The sequence below is a fragment of the Coenobita brevimanus genome, chromosome 26 (genome assembly GCF_032717465.1).
Source record: "Coenobita brevimanus isolate Jiangsu-jjx chromosome 26, ASM3271746v2, whole genome shotgun sequence".
NCBI classification, from domain to species: domain Eukaryota; kingdom Metazoa; phylum Arthropoda; class Malacostraca; order Decapoda; family Coenobitidae; genus Coenobita; species Coenobita brevimanus.
Window position 1 is genome coordinate 24,997,503 of NC_136979.1, and position 17,078 is coordinate 25,014,580.

General features: G+C 43.1%; 1 protein-coding gene and 1 non-coding gene across 2 annotated transcripts in view; both read left to right on the forward strand.

Annotated features, from left to right (window-relative positions):
* LOC145394188 (tether containing UBX domain for GLUT4) overlaps positions 1-17,078 on the forward strand; it is a 673,993-nt gene that overhangs the window by 491,347 nt on the left and 165,568 nt on the right. The window lies entirely within an intron of this gene.
* On the forward strand, positions 1,737-1,855 carry LOC145394215 (5S ribosomal RNA). Its single transcript, XR_013896321.1, has one exon. It is a non-coding gene; the product is annotated as a 5S ribosomal RNA (ribosomal RNA).

Sequence of the window (17,078 nt, forward strand, 5' to 3'; positions counted from 1 at the left end):
AGAGAGGTGATAAAGACGTAAGGAAATTTAGTTTCCCAAATAGGGCAATGGATCAGTGGAATGCATTACCGAATGAAATAATGTGTGCCAAAACAGTTCATAAATTTAAGGATATGTACGATAAAAATGGTTTAACCCCTTAAACGCGGATCGTCTCGTTTGCGACGCTCGGCAAAAAGGACATAACGGCAGATCGCCGCATTTGCGATTCTAGTAAATTTTGAATAACCGCGGGCAAGCAGGCTCCAGCTGGTATTGTCTATCAGTACCACCACCCTTTAGCTACAATTAGCATACTTTACCTTTGTACTACTGACCTCAGTTGTTGCCAAGTATCGTGTTTTTCCCCCGTCTGCCCCCCCACCACGGCCCTGCCAGCCTGGCTGTGATACATGGCAGCGCTCTGAGCGCTCAGAACTGTAAATCTGCGCTCTCCTCTCACAAGCAGTTTATGCTAATAGGAAACGCTTGTTTCCCCAGTTGTAACACTAGCTTTTTTTCTCACGGTTTGCCCCTGTTTAGCGTCAGTTTACTGCAGGCTTTCAAAGTGACATTATGGCGAGTTCTAGCTCTTCCCAGTCAGTGCAAGCGGCCGACAGGAACGAGAATAAAGTGGCGAGCGTAAGGCAGAATAAAAAGCGCGCCGTGGTGATCTTTTGGGAAGTAATATGATTGAAAATAATGTAGTATACATGTTTTTAGCTGTGAAAATGGAAATGTTTGTTGAGTGACGGGAAGACCGCTGCCACGGTGCATGTCGGCCGTACGCTCCGTTGATTTTAGCCTTATTTTCAGTGCTTATTGTACAAATACGGATTCCAAACTACCTTTACGTTGTAGTAAAACGTTTACTGTGACAGAATGAGGCTGTGGTAGAGGGGAAACCAGGTTGCTGGAGGTGTGAAAGTGAAGATTTGGTTACCCAACTTTGCAAGTCTCCACAAGTCCTTGGGTAGTCCACGAAGGCTGAACACCTGTCTCTGGAGAAAGCTGAATGTAAGTACTATCTGCCATACCAAGTATGATGTTCTAGGGTTAATCTCTGATTTTTGGCTAATATTTCCCTACAGGTACTCAGACCGCGATACAACCCCGCCACTTGGGGGGGGTCGACTGTTCACGGCCGCGTTTAAGGGGTTAAGACACGGGACAGTACGAGCTTGACTCATTACTGTAAAGATACAATAAGGTAAGAACAGTTAGGTATGAACACACACATAAATGCACGCACGCATGCATGCACACACACGCATGCACACACACACACAGAATGTAAAAATTCAAAAGAAAGAAGAGATTTGTTGTGGAATAGATACAGAAGACAATAGTGAAAGGGCATATACAGTAATAATTACAAACAGGCAAGAAACGATTATACAAGAATAAGGAGGGAAGCCCAAAAACAGTTTGAGGAAGATATCATAAATAAAAGTAGTGATCAACCAAAGCTATTTTACAGCTACATCAGAAGCAAAACCAAAGTAAAAGATAAAATACAATCCATTACGGACGATGGAATCACCTATACACAAGAGAAGGATATTTGTGAAGCATTAAACAAGAATTTCCAATTAGTTTTTACAGTGGAAGAAATTTTTGAGAGGGATTATGTGGAACATGCATGCCCATACATACTACCAGATATACAAACATCAGAAAAAGATATATAGGAGGAGCTAAGTAAATTAGACAAAGGAAAAGCAAATGGTCCTGATGAAATTTCATGTTAGGTGAATGCCAACGGCCATACCACGTTGAGTACACCGCTTCCCGTCCGATCAGCGAAGTTAAGCAACGTTGGGTCTGGTTAGTACTTGGATGGGTGACCGCCTGGGAACACCAGATGCTGTTGGCATCCCTACGTGTCAAACAATTAACTCTAAGCCATTGGCCACCCCGTCTGGGATACATGGCATCTGGCAATGAATGAATGAAATGAATGCTATGTGAATGTGCAAAGGAGTTAAGTAAACCATTATTTTTAATTTTCAAGAAATCCTTGAGTCAAGGTAAACTACCTGATATCTGGAAAAAAAGCAAACACTGTTCCCTTATTCAAGAAAGGAAATAGACAAAATCCACTTAACTACCGACCAGTATCACTAACCAGTGTTGTAAGTAAGGTATTAGAAAAGCTTATAAGAAAACCATGGGTAAATCATCTAGAAGAACACAATATGATAACAGAAAGACAGTTTGGTTTCAGAACAGGAAAATCATGTGTTACTAATCTGTTGAGCTACTATGACAGAGTAAAAGACACATTACAGGAAAGAGAAGGATGGGTGGACAGTATCTATTTAGATTTCAAGGAAGCATTTGACACAGTACCACACCAAAGACTTTTATGGAAACTATACCATCAAGGAGGAATTCGAGACAAACTGTATTGTTGCATGCAAGATTTTCTCATGAAAAGGAAAATGAGAACAGTACTAAGGGGAAATTACTCATCATGGAAAGAAGTGACTAGTGGAGTACCACAGGGCTCAGTACTGGCACCAATCATGTTTTTAGCATATGTAAATGATATAGACAGTAACACTGGAAATGAAACCTATCTAAATATGTTTGCAGTGATGCAAAAATACAAAGGAGAATTACTAACACAGACTCTTGTAAATAGCTACAAGAAGAATTAAATAAACTTCATGAATGGAGTAATACATGGCGAATGGAATTCAATGTGGACAAGTGTCATGTAATCAAGTTTGGTAAAAGTGGAAAAAGACCTGATTGGGATTATATGTTAGGAAATAAAACCCTACACACATCAGAAAGAGAGAAGGACCTAGGTGTGATTATCAATAACAGACTATCTCCGGCTGACCACATCAGTGAGAAGGTACGGACATGTATACACTGCTTGCCAATATGAGAATAGCGTTTACATACATAAATGAAGACATGCTAAGAAAGATAATAACATCATTCATCAGACCAATCCTGGAGTATGCATCAGTAGTCTGGAGTCCTCATCTCAAAAAAACACATAAACAAGAGTGAAATAGTTCAAAGGGCCGTTACAAGATGGGTACCAAGCTTATGGGATCTAAGCTGTGAAGAAAGACTAAATAAACTGAATCTACCAACACTACAGGAGAGAAGGAAAAGAGGTGACATGATTATGCTATATAAATGCATATCAGGGAAGGAGAAAATAGACATAAATGATTACTTAACGTATGGGGAAGCATCAGCAAGAGGATACTGCACAAAATTGCATAAAAAGAGAGGTGATAAAGACGTAAGGAAATTTAGTTTCCCAAATAGGCCAGTTGATCAATGGAATGCACTACCGAATGAAATAATGTGTGCCAAAACTATTCACAAATTTAAGGATATGTACGATAAATATGGTTTAAGACACGGGACAGTACGAGCTTGACTCATTCCTGTAAAGATACAATTAGGTAAGAACACACACACACACACACACACACAAATTTAGTTTGGTAAAAGTGAGAAAAAAGAAAAAAAAAATTGGGATTATAAGTTCAGAAGTAAAACCCTATGCATATCAGAAAGAGAGAAGGACCTAGGAGTGATTATCAGTAACAGACTATCTCTGGCTGACCACATCTATGAGAAGGTATGGAACATGTATATACTGCTTGCCAATATGAGAATAGCATTCACATACATAAATGAAAACATGCTGATAAAGATAATAATATCATTCATCAGACCAACCCTGGACTATGCATCAGTAGTCTGGAATCCTCATCTCAAAAAACACATAGATAATATTGAAAAGTACGAAGGGCAACTACACGATGGGTACCAAGCTTAAGGGATCTAAGCTATGAAGAAAAACTAGAGAAACTGAATATACCAACACTACAGGAGAGAAGGAAAAGAAGAGACATGATTGTGCTATATAAATGCATATCAAGGAGAGAGAAAATAGACAATAAATAACCTATGGGGAAGCATCAGCAAGAGGACACTGCAAAAAACTAAATAAAAAGAAAGGCAATAAAGATATAAGGAAATTCAGTTTCGCAAATAGGGCAATTGATCATTGGAATGCACTGCTGAATGAAATAGTGTATGCCAAAACAGTTCATAAATTTAAGGATATGTACGATAAAAATGGTTTATGACACGGGACAGTACAAGCTTGACTCATTCCTGTAAAGATATAATTAGGTAAGAACAGTTAGGTAAGAACACACACGCACGCACGCACGCGCGCGCACACACACACACACACACACACACACACACACACACACACACACACACACACACACACACACACACACACAAATTTAGTTTGGTAAAAGTGAAAAAAAACAAAAAAACATTGGGATTATGAGTTCGGAAGTAAAACCCTATGCATATCAGAAAGAGAGAAGGACCTAGGAGTGATTATCAGTAACAGACTATCTCCGGCTGACCACATCTATGAGAAGGTATGGCACATGTATACACTGCTTGCCGATATGAGAATAGAATTCACATACATAAATGAAGACATGCTGAGAAAGATAATAATATCGTTCATCAGACCAACCCTGGAGTATGCATCAGTAATCTGGAATCCTCATCTCAAAATACACATAGATAATATTGAAAAAGTACGAAGGGCAGCTGCAAGATGGGTACCAAGCTTAAGGGATCCAAGCTATGAAGAAAAACTAGAGAAACTGAATCTACCAACACCACAGGAGAGAAGGAAATGAGGAGACTTCTATCTATCTATCTATTGCCAGACGCCTCAATCCCGTTTGGGGTGGCCACAAACAAATCGCCTCCAAGTCGCCCTGTCCCCCGACTTGATTGTGCTATATAAATGCATATCAGGGAGAGAGAAAATAGACAATATATAATCTATGGGGAAGCATCAGCAAGAGGACACTGCAAAAAACTACATAAAAAGAAAGGCAATAAAGATATAAGGAAATTCAGTTTCGCAAATAGGTCAATTGATCAGTGGAATGCACTGCCGAATGAAATAGTGTGTGCCAAAACTCTTCATAAATTTAAGGATATGTATGATAAAAATTGTTTAGTACACGGAACAGTATGAGTTTGATTCATTCCTGTAAAGATACAGTTAGGTTAGAATAAATAGGTACAATTAAGTAAGAACACACACACACACACACACACACACACACACACACACACACACACACACACACACACACATCCCTTCTCTCCATTCCCAGTTCCCCCCCCATCCCTCCATCCCCTTCCAAGCCCTGCATTCCTCTCCCCCCCCCCACAGTTTTTGGTGATTTACTAAAAAACTATTGGTCATATAGAAATTCTGAAAAAAACACAAGAAGCTTCGTGAAGTGCTGCATCTCGACATATACTTTGCTCAAGCTTGATGCATGTAAAATGTTGTGCTTGGATGTTGGGAAGTTATTTGAAGCTATTTTTACCTTTGAACAATCTTATTCTCACCTCACTTTTGTACTTTAACTCATTAGTTTTGTGTGTTTTTATTAGCTTATCTTCTAGTATAAGCACAGTGAAGATGATGGTATACAATTTATACCAATAATAACCAGATTCCGAGGGCAAATTTTTTCTTTGTGCTTAGGCAGAAACAGCCATAGCAGAAATGGAGGAGGGATGGAGGGTAAAGGGAGGGGATGGAGGGAGGACTGGGAGAGCCATGTACACCACCACATCTGTGTTCCTACATGCCCGTTTCAAAGTTACGGCTCCAACAGGTGAACTTGGGGCTAGCTTAGGTACCATGAAACCCTTTAACATGTAGACATATGGCCCTATAATAAGGAATTCTCATAAAGTGGGAGCTTCAGGGTACAATATTCCTGCATTGTGTGAGCGCTCACTGTACTTCTGTTAGACAGTACCAGGGCTTGTTATCAAGCTTCATGTACCAGGGCTCCATATCAAGCTTTCATGAAAGGTATTGCCAATGCTGTTAATGGCAAGATCACCATTAGCTTACTGTCAATTCATGATTTACATCAAATAATCAGTCATGGCATGCATTGACATGGTTTAAAGCTGTTGATTGAGAAAAAGACCCTCATGCTATATTACCCATACTCAGAAGCAACTCTCACACTGTCATCAATAGTAGTTCATGCATCATGCTCCCAGCCGGGGACATTGAGAGCAATCCAGGACCCACCAGCAAATACATATGTCCAACATGCTCAAAACCTATCACATCGAGCTGACAGACAATGGGTTCAATTCAGTGCAATTCCTGCAAGAACTGGACCCATTACACCTGCACAACACTTGCATCCAGAAAACATTACACAAACACCTGGACCTGCTCTTTATGTCGCTTCATCCCACCCACTAACCCCACCACCAGCCCTACTCCTACTTCCTCCACATCTCCTCAGCCAAACCCACTGATCCTTCCCACACCATCCAATCCCCCAACCCCTCCCATTCCACCAACCCCTCCCATTCCACCAACCCCTCCCATTCCACCCCATCCTAATCCACCCCAGCCCTTACCTCCATCACAGCCTTCTCCTACCCCTTCCCCTACACCCACACCATCACCTCCACCCTGTGCTGCAGCAGCCAACACACATTAAACACACAACATAAACATCCTTCAATTAAACATAGATGGCATAAACACCAAAAAACAAGAACTCACACAATTAATCAAACAACAAAACATACACATTGCCATCTTACGAGAAACAAAACTACACAGAACACAAAAACACCTATCTATCTATCTATCTATTGCCAGGCACCTCAATCCCGTTCGGGGTGGCCACAAACAAATCCCCTCCACTTCGCCCTGTCCCCCGCCATTTCATTGCCCTGCTGCCAACTCACACCCCCCTCTCTCATATACCTCTCCACCCCATCCCTCCATCTCATCCTTGGCCTCCCCCTCCCTCTTCCCCCCTCCACCTCACTCACATACACTCTTCGTCAGTCATTCACCCTCCATCCTCTCCACATGGCCAAAACACCTCAGTGTATTCCTCCTAACGCTTCCTATCACATCCACATCCACACCACAACACTCCTTTATATCCTCATTCGTCAGCCTGTCTCTCCATGTGACTCCACAGGCTCCTCTTAAATAACTAATTTCCACTGCTCTCACTCTTGACTTGTGTCCTTCCATCAACATCCAAGCTTCACTTCCATATGTTAGAGTTGGTATCACAATACTGTCATGTAGTAACTTTTTCACTTCCATGGTCACTTCCCTGTTTCTTATCACTGCTTTCAAGGAGCCAGCAACCTTTCTTCCCTGCTGTATCCTTTCAAGCACTTCACCCTCCAAACCTCCATCCTTACTCATCACACTACCCAAGTACGTAAACGTACTCACATTTTCCAATTCTTCACCATCCAACCTCGCTGTACATTCACTGACTTCACCTCTCTCAAAGACCATCACTTTACTCTTCCTTACATTCACCTTTAGATTCCATTTCTTACACACTCCCCCAAACTCATCCGTCAAGCCTTGCAGCTCTCCTTCATCTTCACTCAACAACACAGTGTCATCTACAAACAACAGTATAGGGAGTTTCCAAACACTACCCTCTCTCACCAGGGCCACTCCAACATCCACTACCCTACCTTGTACCTCTTTTATTACCCCATCCATATACAGATTGAACAACCATGGAGACATGACACATCCCTGTTTCAACCCAACCTTCAAAGAGAGAAATTCACTCAGTTCACCATCCACACACTGCAGCCTTAGCACCACCATACATACTCTTCACAGCATTCAACAACTTCCCATCTACTCCATATATTCTTAATACTTTCCACAATCCTTGTCTATCCACCCTGTCATATGCTTTCTCCAAATCCATGAAAGCTGCATGCAACTTCTTTCCCTTCTCTAGAAACTTTTCCACTAAAGATCTAAGAATGAATATCTGATCTACACAACCTCTTCCCTACCTAAACCCTCCCTACATTTCATAATTTCACCACCATTTGACAAGACTGGGCTGATGGTAGTGATGGTGGACTCATCACCCTGGTACACAAATCCATCAACTTCTCAGATACCAGTGCACACACAAAGTCACTTCTCCCCCCATATGACACCACAATAGAAACACAGTCAATTAAAATACACACTGGTAACAAATCACATATAACAATCACTAACACATACATTCCCCCTCAGCCGTCCCCCACAATACCACACAATTACTTTCCACAAATACACCACATCACTAACATACCCAACATCATCCTGGATGGTGATTTCAACGCCAAGGTGTCGGCCTGGCATATCAACAACCCTGACAGAGACAGAGGGCTGGTACTGCAATCCCAAACAGATCATCTTTTCATACTGAATAATCTCCATCAATACACCCATATCCCACACCAAGCCCCCTTCTTCCTATCATCCCCAAACATCACCTTCTGCTCCCCAAACCTCGCCCCCACAACATCCTGGAGAGTGGTCAAAACCCTTGGATCTGATCACCTCCCAATCATCATCACTACCAAACCCAGAATCACCCCAGCTGGCCACAGACACAGATACACTAATTATAAGAGAGCCAACTGGGAGGCCATCACAACTGAAACAGAAAAACATTTTGAAATATTAAACAATACACCCATCACAAACATGAACACCGCTGTCCACTCTTTCAGTACAGTTATACAAAATGCAGACAAAAGACACATCCCTAGAGGCAACAGAAAGAGACACAACCCCAACTTCATACCAGAAATTCAAGTCCTCATTAGTCAATGGGACACGCTACACCCACCGCAAATTGACTTAGGACCTACACACAGAATGCTATGGGAGAGTTGTCTGTCTTTGCTTTGTGTTTCACCTCTCCCAAGTGAATTTTTTGAGCAAGAAGTAATTGGCAACTCCTCTGGTGTTGGTGGGAGTGGTGAAGCACTCAGCATGTCAGTGCTTGCTCAGAAGCGAGAGTGGGAGTGTATGTTCCCGTTACTCCAAGCTTGCACCCCCCTGTTTTTTTCGTAATGCATTACTATTTGCTCTGTTATTTTCCTAGAGTCGAGTTGTCATACCTGGAAAGTACTGCCCAAGGGATGAGAGGGTCTGTATCATTGCATGGAGGCAGGATAGTGTCCCTGTCAACACGATTTGTGAACGTACTGGACATCCAAAGTCAACCGTCAAGAAGATTCTTGCAGCAGCGCACGGCCTGCCACCTGATGTCGTACCAGAGCACAAGCATGGCAGTGAAAAGAAGTGGACGACTTCCAGAGGTACAGATATACTTCTGACGAGGGAAGTAATCAAGAATCCTTGACTGAGAGCAGCAGAATTGAAGAAAATGCATCCCCAGCCATTACAAGATGTCTCAAATAGAACTATCCAGCACCGCATGCAGAAGGAACTGGGTTTGCCAAGCCGCACCGCAGCCAAGAAACCGCTTCTTACTGACCGCATGAAGAAGCAACGCGGTCAGTTCGCTAAGAAGTATGCACATTGGACATCGGATGAGTGGAGAAAAGTTATGTTTTCTGATGAAAGCACATTTCAAGTGTTCCAGGTGCATTCTGCCAAGGTTCGTCGCCCAGCCTCCCGTAATCAATATGACCCTGCTTACACAGTGCTGACTTAATGTATTAAGCACCCATAATCAGTAATGGTATGAAGGTGTTTCTCAGGTGAAATGGGAAGGGGAGGCCTCTACTTTCTTAAGAACTTGATGATGAATGGTGGCCAGTACATTCAAGTTCTGAAAGATCATTTGTTAAACATTTTTGCTATTCATGGGTGCGACTTTTTCATGCACAATTCAGCGCCATGTCACAAGTCAAGAAAGGTGACAAAATGGCTTCAGGATAATCGGATTGAGGTCCTCGACTGGCCTGGCAACAGTCCGGATCTAAATCCGATAGAAAACTGCTGGACAAAGATGAAGAAAATCATGGCAGAGAAGAAGACACCCAATCTGGACAACCTCAAGACTGAAGTGACAAATGTTTGGTGCAAAGAAATGTCCTTAGATTACTTTAGAGGTCTAAGTGATTCCATGCCAAAATGCATCCAACTGGTCCTGAAAAACAAGAGAAACATGATTTCTTATTAATGAATGGCATTTCATGAACAACCATTGTGATATACTATAATTTCTGTGTTTTTTAATACCTTGTGGCAGGAGTCCTAAGTCAGCTTGTGGTAGCTGTACCTCACTCCCCAACACTCCATACACAAGACACCGTACAACAAATGCAAGAACTCAACACTCAGATAAACAGTAAAATATCAGAACTGCAAACACTAAACTGAAGTAATTATCTCCAAACACTTGACCACAAAACAAACACCAGCAAACTCTACAAAACATTAAACAGCATCACACTCTCCAACAGCAGCACTGCACAGTCACACACTGCCATCACAACAATAGACACCATACCTTCAAACAAACAATAAGCAAACTCTCTCATCAATCACTTTTCACATGTCAGCCATTTAAACCCCCATCGCGACGACCGACACATCATCTGACGTTAGAGACAGTTCCCCACAGACCCTGACTATGCACCATTCACTTACAAGCAGACGAAGCACATCATCAACATCCTGTGGACCAGACAACATAAGCAACATTCACCTTAAACACCTTGGACCACAAGGCACACAAGCACTCACCAGCATATCAAACAACAGCTACTCACACAACATAATACCCGACATCTGGATGCATGGCATCATCATCTATCTATCTATCTATTGCCAGACGCCTCAATCCCGTTTGGGGTGGCCACAAACAAATCGCCTCCAAGTCGCCCTGTCCCCCGCCATTTCACTGCCCTGCTCCCAACTCACACCCCCCTCTGTCATATACCTCTCCACCCCATCCCTCCATCTCATCCTTGGCCTCCCCCTCCCTCTTCCCCCCTCCACCTCACTCACATACACTCTCTTCGTCAGTCTTTCACCCTCCATCCTCTCCACATGGCCAAACCACCTCAGTGTGTTCCTCATAACGCTTCCTATCACATCCACATCCACACCACAACGCTCCTTTATATCCTCATTCGTCAGCCTGTCTCTCCACGTGACTCCACAGGCTCCTCTTAAATAACTTATTTCCACTCCTCTCACTCTTGACTTGTGTCCTTCCAACAATGTCCAAGCTTCACTTCCGTACGTTAGAGTTGGTATCACAATACTGTCATGTAGTAACTTTTTCACTTCCATGGTCACTTCCCTGTTTCTTATCACTGCTTTCAAGGAACCAGCAACCTTTCTTCCCTGCTGTACCCTTTCAAGCACTTCACCCTCCAAACCTCCATCCTTACTCATCACACTACCCAAATACTTAAACGTACTCACATTTTCCAATTCCTCACCATCCAACCTCGCTGTACATTCACTAACTTCACCTCTCTCAAAGACCATCACTTTACTCTTCCCTACATTCACCTTTAGGTTCCGTTTCTTACACACTCTCTCAAACTCATCCACCAAGCCTTGCAGCTCCCCTTCGTCTTCACTCAACAACACAGTATCATCTGCAAACAACAGTACAGGGAGTTTCCAAACACTACCCTCTCTCACCAGGGCCACTCCAACATCCACTACCCTACCTTGTACCTCTTTTATTACCCCATCCATGTACAGATTGAACAACCATGGAGACATGACACATCCCTGTTTCAAACCAACTTTCAAAGAGAAAAATTCACTCAGTTCACCATCCACACGCACTGCAGCCTTCACACCATCGTACATACTCTTCACAGCATTCAACAACTTCCCATGTACTCCATATATTCTTAACACTTTCCACAATCCTTGTCTATCCACCCTGTCATATGCTTTCTCCAAATCCATGAAAGCCGCATACAACTTCTTTCCCTTCTCTAGAAACTTTTCCACTAGAGATCTAAGAATGAATATCTGATCTACACAACCTCTTCCCTTCCTAAAGCCTCCCTGTTCTTCTCCAACTAATTTCTCTGTTCTTTCTCTAACTCTGTCTATAAGTATCCTACCATACACTTTTCCTATTATACTAAGAAGACAAATGCCCCTATGATTACCACACACTTCTTTTTCCCCTTTTCCTTTGTACAAGGGAATAATTATACCTGACTTCCAATCCTCCTGGACTCTACCTTCCTCCCAGGCCAATCTGCACATCTTCCACATCCATTCTACTACTATCTCTCCCCCATGCTTCAGCATTTCACCACACACTCCATCAATTCCTGGGGCTTTCCCCGATTTAACTTTCTTCATTGCTTCCACAACTTCTATCCTACTGATTTCTTCCTGTCTTCTCACCTCCCTCCTTCTCCCAGCCATTCCCCAGCCACTTATACTCGCATTACTTCCATCCTCTACGTTCAACAATTCCTTAAAGTGTTCTCTCCATCTGCTCACTTTTTCTCCCTTCTCCACTAGTAATCTACCATTTTTATCTTTCACTCCCCTGCTAACTTCACTTCCACCCTGTCTTACTCTTTTCACTTCTCTCCAGAACATTTTCTTACAGTCCCTCCACTTTACACTCAAATTCCTTCCAAATTCCTCATCCACTCTCTTCTTACTCTCTCTTACTAATCTTTTCACCTCTCTCTTCCTTTCCACATATAACTCTCTCTTCCACCTCTCAACTTCTTCCACGCCCCTATTTCTCATCCATTCATTGTATGCTTTCTTCTTTTGTGCCACAGCCTGTTTCACCTCTTCAGTCCACCACGCTGTTCCTTGCACCCCCCTCCGTCTTCTCTTCCTTCCACACACCACATCACATGCTGCACATATTTCTTCTGTAAATATCTTACACATACCTTCCACGTCTCCCATCTGCTCCAATTCATATTTGCCCAATCGTTCCTCCACTTCTCTCTTATACTCTGCCTTTTTCTCATCCTCTTGTAACCTTTCCACTCTCCTTGCAACTACTCCTTCCTCTCGTCTTTCCCTTCTTCTATTCCTCCATCATCATCACTATCCCTAAACCCAACAAAGACCCCACGTTACCTTCCTCATACGGTCCCATCACACTCCTTTGCACTCCCTCTAAAGTCACTTAACGACTGGTATTACAACAAGTTTCACCTCACACCCCCCTAGCCCCATCACAACATGGCTTTAGGCCACTACACTCCACAAACACTTCTTACAAACCTCACACAGAGAGTTTTTGATGGCATGAATTCAGCTAGGCCACCACACAGAACACTCCTAGTCATACAAAACATTAGCAAAGCTTTTGATGCCATCCCCCACCACAACCTCACAAACAAAATATTCAACACGAACATGCACAGTGACACAAAAATGATGGCTGGCAAACTACTTAGCAAGCAAATGTGCACGTATAACATTTGCCAATCAGTCTTCGAACATCAGAAACTTCACAAATGGTGTCCCCCAAGGATCTGTTTTGTCCCCTACACTCTTTAACCCATCACGTCCCGAGCTATTTCGCACCTCTGACACCCCCCAATCCCAAGGTATTTTCGAAAATTTTTTTTTTGGCTAAAACCTCCGCTTTTGGTGAGAAACATTGAAAAATCATAGAGAAATCACTCACCTGAGGTTTAAAATACTCGATCCATGTAGCAGTACCTCCTTACCTTACTGGGTTTTCTAACAAGCTGGCACCAAAGAAAACGAGTTCTATGGGAGGGTAACTATTTCACACCACTCATAAACGGTATTTATTTATTTACTTGGTACGAATGTATATGTAGTACGAGTGTATATTGGTTTTCAAACAGTAGTATAGGCATTATAAGCATTATTTCACTCACTAACTCATCACCATACCTGACCTTTTTTTGCCACATTACCTGATCGTCATGTCTGACTGTTTCTTCCTCTAATGCTATGTAAACTTTGCCCTCCACATTGTCATTGATTGGGGAATCACTGTGGCCCTGAATGTCTTTATTGGCCAGGTCACTGGTAACAGGTGAATTGCCGAGACAATGGCATGTAGGGGAGGGGAGGTTATGCGGTGTAAGGCATTGTCCCTGCTTGTCATCTTGTAGAGGAATAGAGGAAGGTGTTCCGTGTATACATATGAAAAATTACGCGTGAAAATTGAAAATTATGCAAATTATGAACCTTGCAATTGCGCGACGTACCAGTACATCGACAGGACTGGCAAATACAAAATGTTGCAATGTACCCATATGTCGATGGGACGCCTTGGGTTAACCTATACATGCACGACATGCCCACACCCCACACATACACATAGCCTCCTATGCAGATGACAACACTTACATGTCCACACCAAAATGCAAACACAGTTGCACACATCTTCCAACCTCACCTCAACACACTACACGAATGACCACAGACAGGCTCAAAATAGCCCCAGTCAAATCTACAGTCATCCTTCTCACAAACTGGACAGCAGAACACAATCACATTCCACACCTCACCATAAACAACACTCCTGTACCATACACACACACAGACAAAATCCTTGGTGAAACATACAATACATCAGTGTCATTTAAACAACACCTCACAAACTTTGAAAATAAAATAACACCAAGACTTAATGCCTTAAGGTCATTTGCCCATACAACATTTGGACATTGTTTCATCATTTCATTTTTAAAGGCTCCAACATGCTTGCATGCATCGGCCTTGGTCACCTAATGGCAGCTTTCCACGCTGCACGATCCATGGCAACCTCCCTGTTCAGTCCCTTAACCCTGAGGTCACACATAATGACCTCGTCCCATGTCTTTCTCGGTCTACCCCTCATAACCCCACCCCCAGTATTAACACTTCTCATCTTCCTCACTCAATTATCATCCCCCATCCTCACCACATGTCCAAACCATCTCAATCTACCTCTCCTCATCACAACACCAATACCCTCCAGTCCCATGCTACCTCTCAACTCTTCCATCATAAACCCAGCCCCCCTGGACATTGCATGCAGGGACGCACTACACATCCACCTAATCATTGTCATTTTTGTATGTCTGAGCTGGCGAATATCCTCCTTCTTTACTGCCCAGGTCTCACTACCTTACAGCATTACGCTCCTACCATATGCTGCATACAAAGACCCCTTAGCATGTAGGGAGAGCCCTCTCATTGTCAGAAGAGGCAAGAGCTCCCTGAACTTCTTCCAACCACTTCTCACCCTAGCCACAGAGCTAGCTCCAGCCCCACCTCCAGCACACATGTCTCCCAAATAACAAAACTCTTCCACACACTCAAGAGATTCACCAGCAAGTTCAATCCTTTCACGCCTGACAATCTCCACCTGCTCTCCCCGACGCGCCATACGCATAAAATCAGCATTATCTCGCAGTCTACCTCTGATACCACTACATCTCTTGTGCACCCATTTATCACAAACACCGCACAAGATAGAATTGCTTCCCGCACCCTTATGGCAAACTGCACATGGCCATTCTCCCTCATCTTTGACAGTACAGTCACCAACCGTAGATATCATCACTTTTGTTGTATCTGCATTTACCCTAGGGAAGAAGAAAGAATGAAGGAAAGAAAGACGAAAGAGGGAGTGTAAAGTCCCTCTTCCGTCTTTCTTTCCTTCATTCTTTCCTCTTCCTTCTGCCTGTGGGTGGCTGTACACTGAGTGACAAGCCAAATGGTTTCCTGTACACTAGGAAACCATTTACTATGCTGGGTGGTAACCATATAACCAAATTTTGGCACCTGGTGGTTTAGTGGGTAATTATTGTGTTCCTGTCGGATTGAGCCTGTGAAGGTGTATATCCAAGGGATGGTTGGGGTTTATTGATCACATAATGCCACTCAGGGATGAGTGAGGCTGGTCACTCTCATCTTAAATGTCAGGACCAACTGCCTAGCCCCGGGCTCCTACGCTCCCCATGGGGCAACGTAAGATTGGATGATGGATGAGGATATCCTTAAGCCCTTGTGCCCCGTACCATCTCTCCACTTCCTAAACCTTTCCTCCGCCTCCCTTTCGTTCTGTGCAATCAACACCAAATCATCAGCATACAACATCTCCCATGGGAGTCCGTTTCTAAAGTCACGTGTGAGGGCTTCAATTACCGTGATAAACAACATGGGACTCAAAACTGACCCCTGATGCACACCAACATTCACGGAAAACTCATCACTCAAATCTCCATTCACTCTTACCTGGGTGCGAGCACCCACATACATAGCCACAACCACCCTAACCAGCCACTCCTCCAAACCAATCTTTCTCATTGCCCACTTCACCACCTCTGTAGGGACTCTGTCAAAGGCCTTTTCCAGATCAACAAAAACAAAATACAGGTCCCTTCTCCTACCAATATATTTTTCCTGAAGCTGTCAAACAATGAATATGGCATCAGTGGTGCCCCTACCTGGCATAAACCCAAACTGCATCTCATCAGTATTCATTCTTTCTCTAATCATACATTCTAAAACTCTCTCCATTACCTTCATTATCTGATCTAAAAGCTTTTTCCTCTATAATTTCCTCTTTCCAGGGCATCACCCTTCCCTTTTTACCCATTTACAATTACACTCTTCAGCCAATCATCTGGGACAACACACTCATAAATAATCCTATTTATCAGGTCAGTGACTAACCCCACCCCTATATCTCCTGAGGCCTTCAACATTTCAGCAGTCAACCCTGACACACCTGCTACCTTCCCCACCTTCATCCTGCCTATTGCCTCACTCACAGTAGCAGCATCAATCAAAGGCTAAGGGCCAAACACTGGATCTGCTGGCTCCAAATCTTCCCTGTCCCAGTCAAACTCCTCATTCAACAACCGGTTATAATGCTCTCTCCATGCATCTTTAATATCCTCACTGTTCACCACTACCCTTCCTTCATCATTCTCCACACATTGCTCACCTATAATATCCCGATTATCCCTCTTCATCTGATTTGCCACCTTAAATATCATATTTTTCCTTTCGCCATGATTTAGGTTATCAAGTAAAAATCTCTGTGACTCAGACCTCGCCCTGTATACCTCTCTTCTAGCCCTATGCTTGGCAGCCAAGTATTCCTCCTTGCTACCACCCTTCTTCCATTCCCGGAAAAGCCTTCTTTTCTCCTTAACTGCAGCTTCTACACCCTCATCCCACCACCAAGTTACTTTATGTCTTGGTGGTCCTCTTGTCCAACCACATGTTACATCAG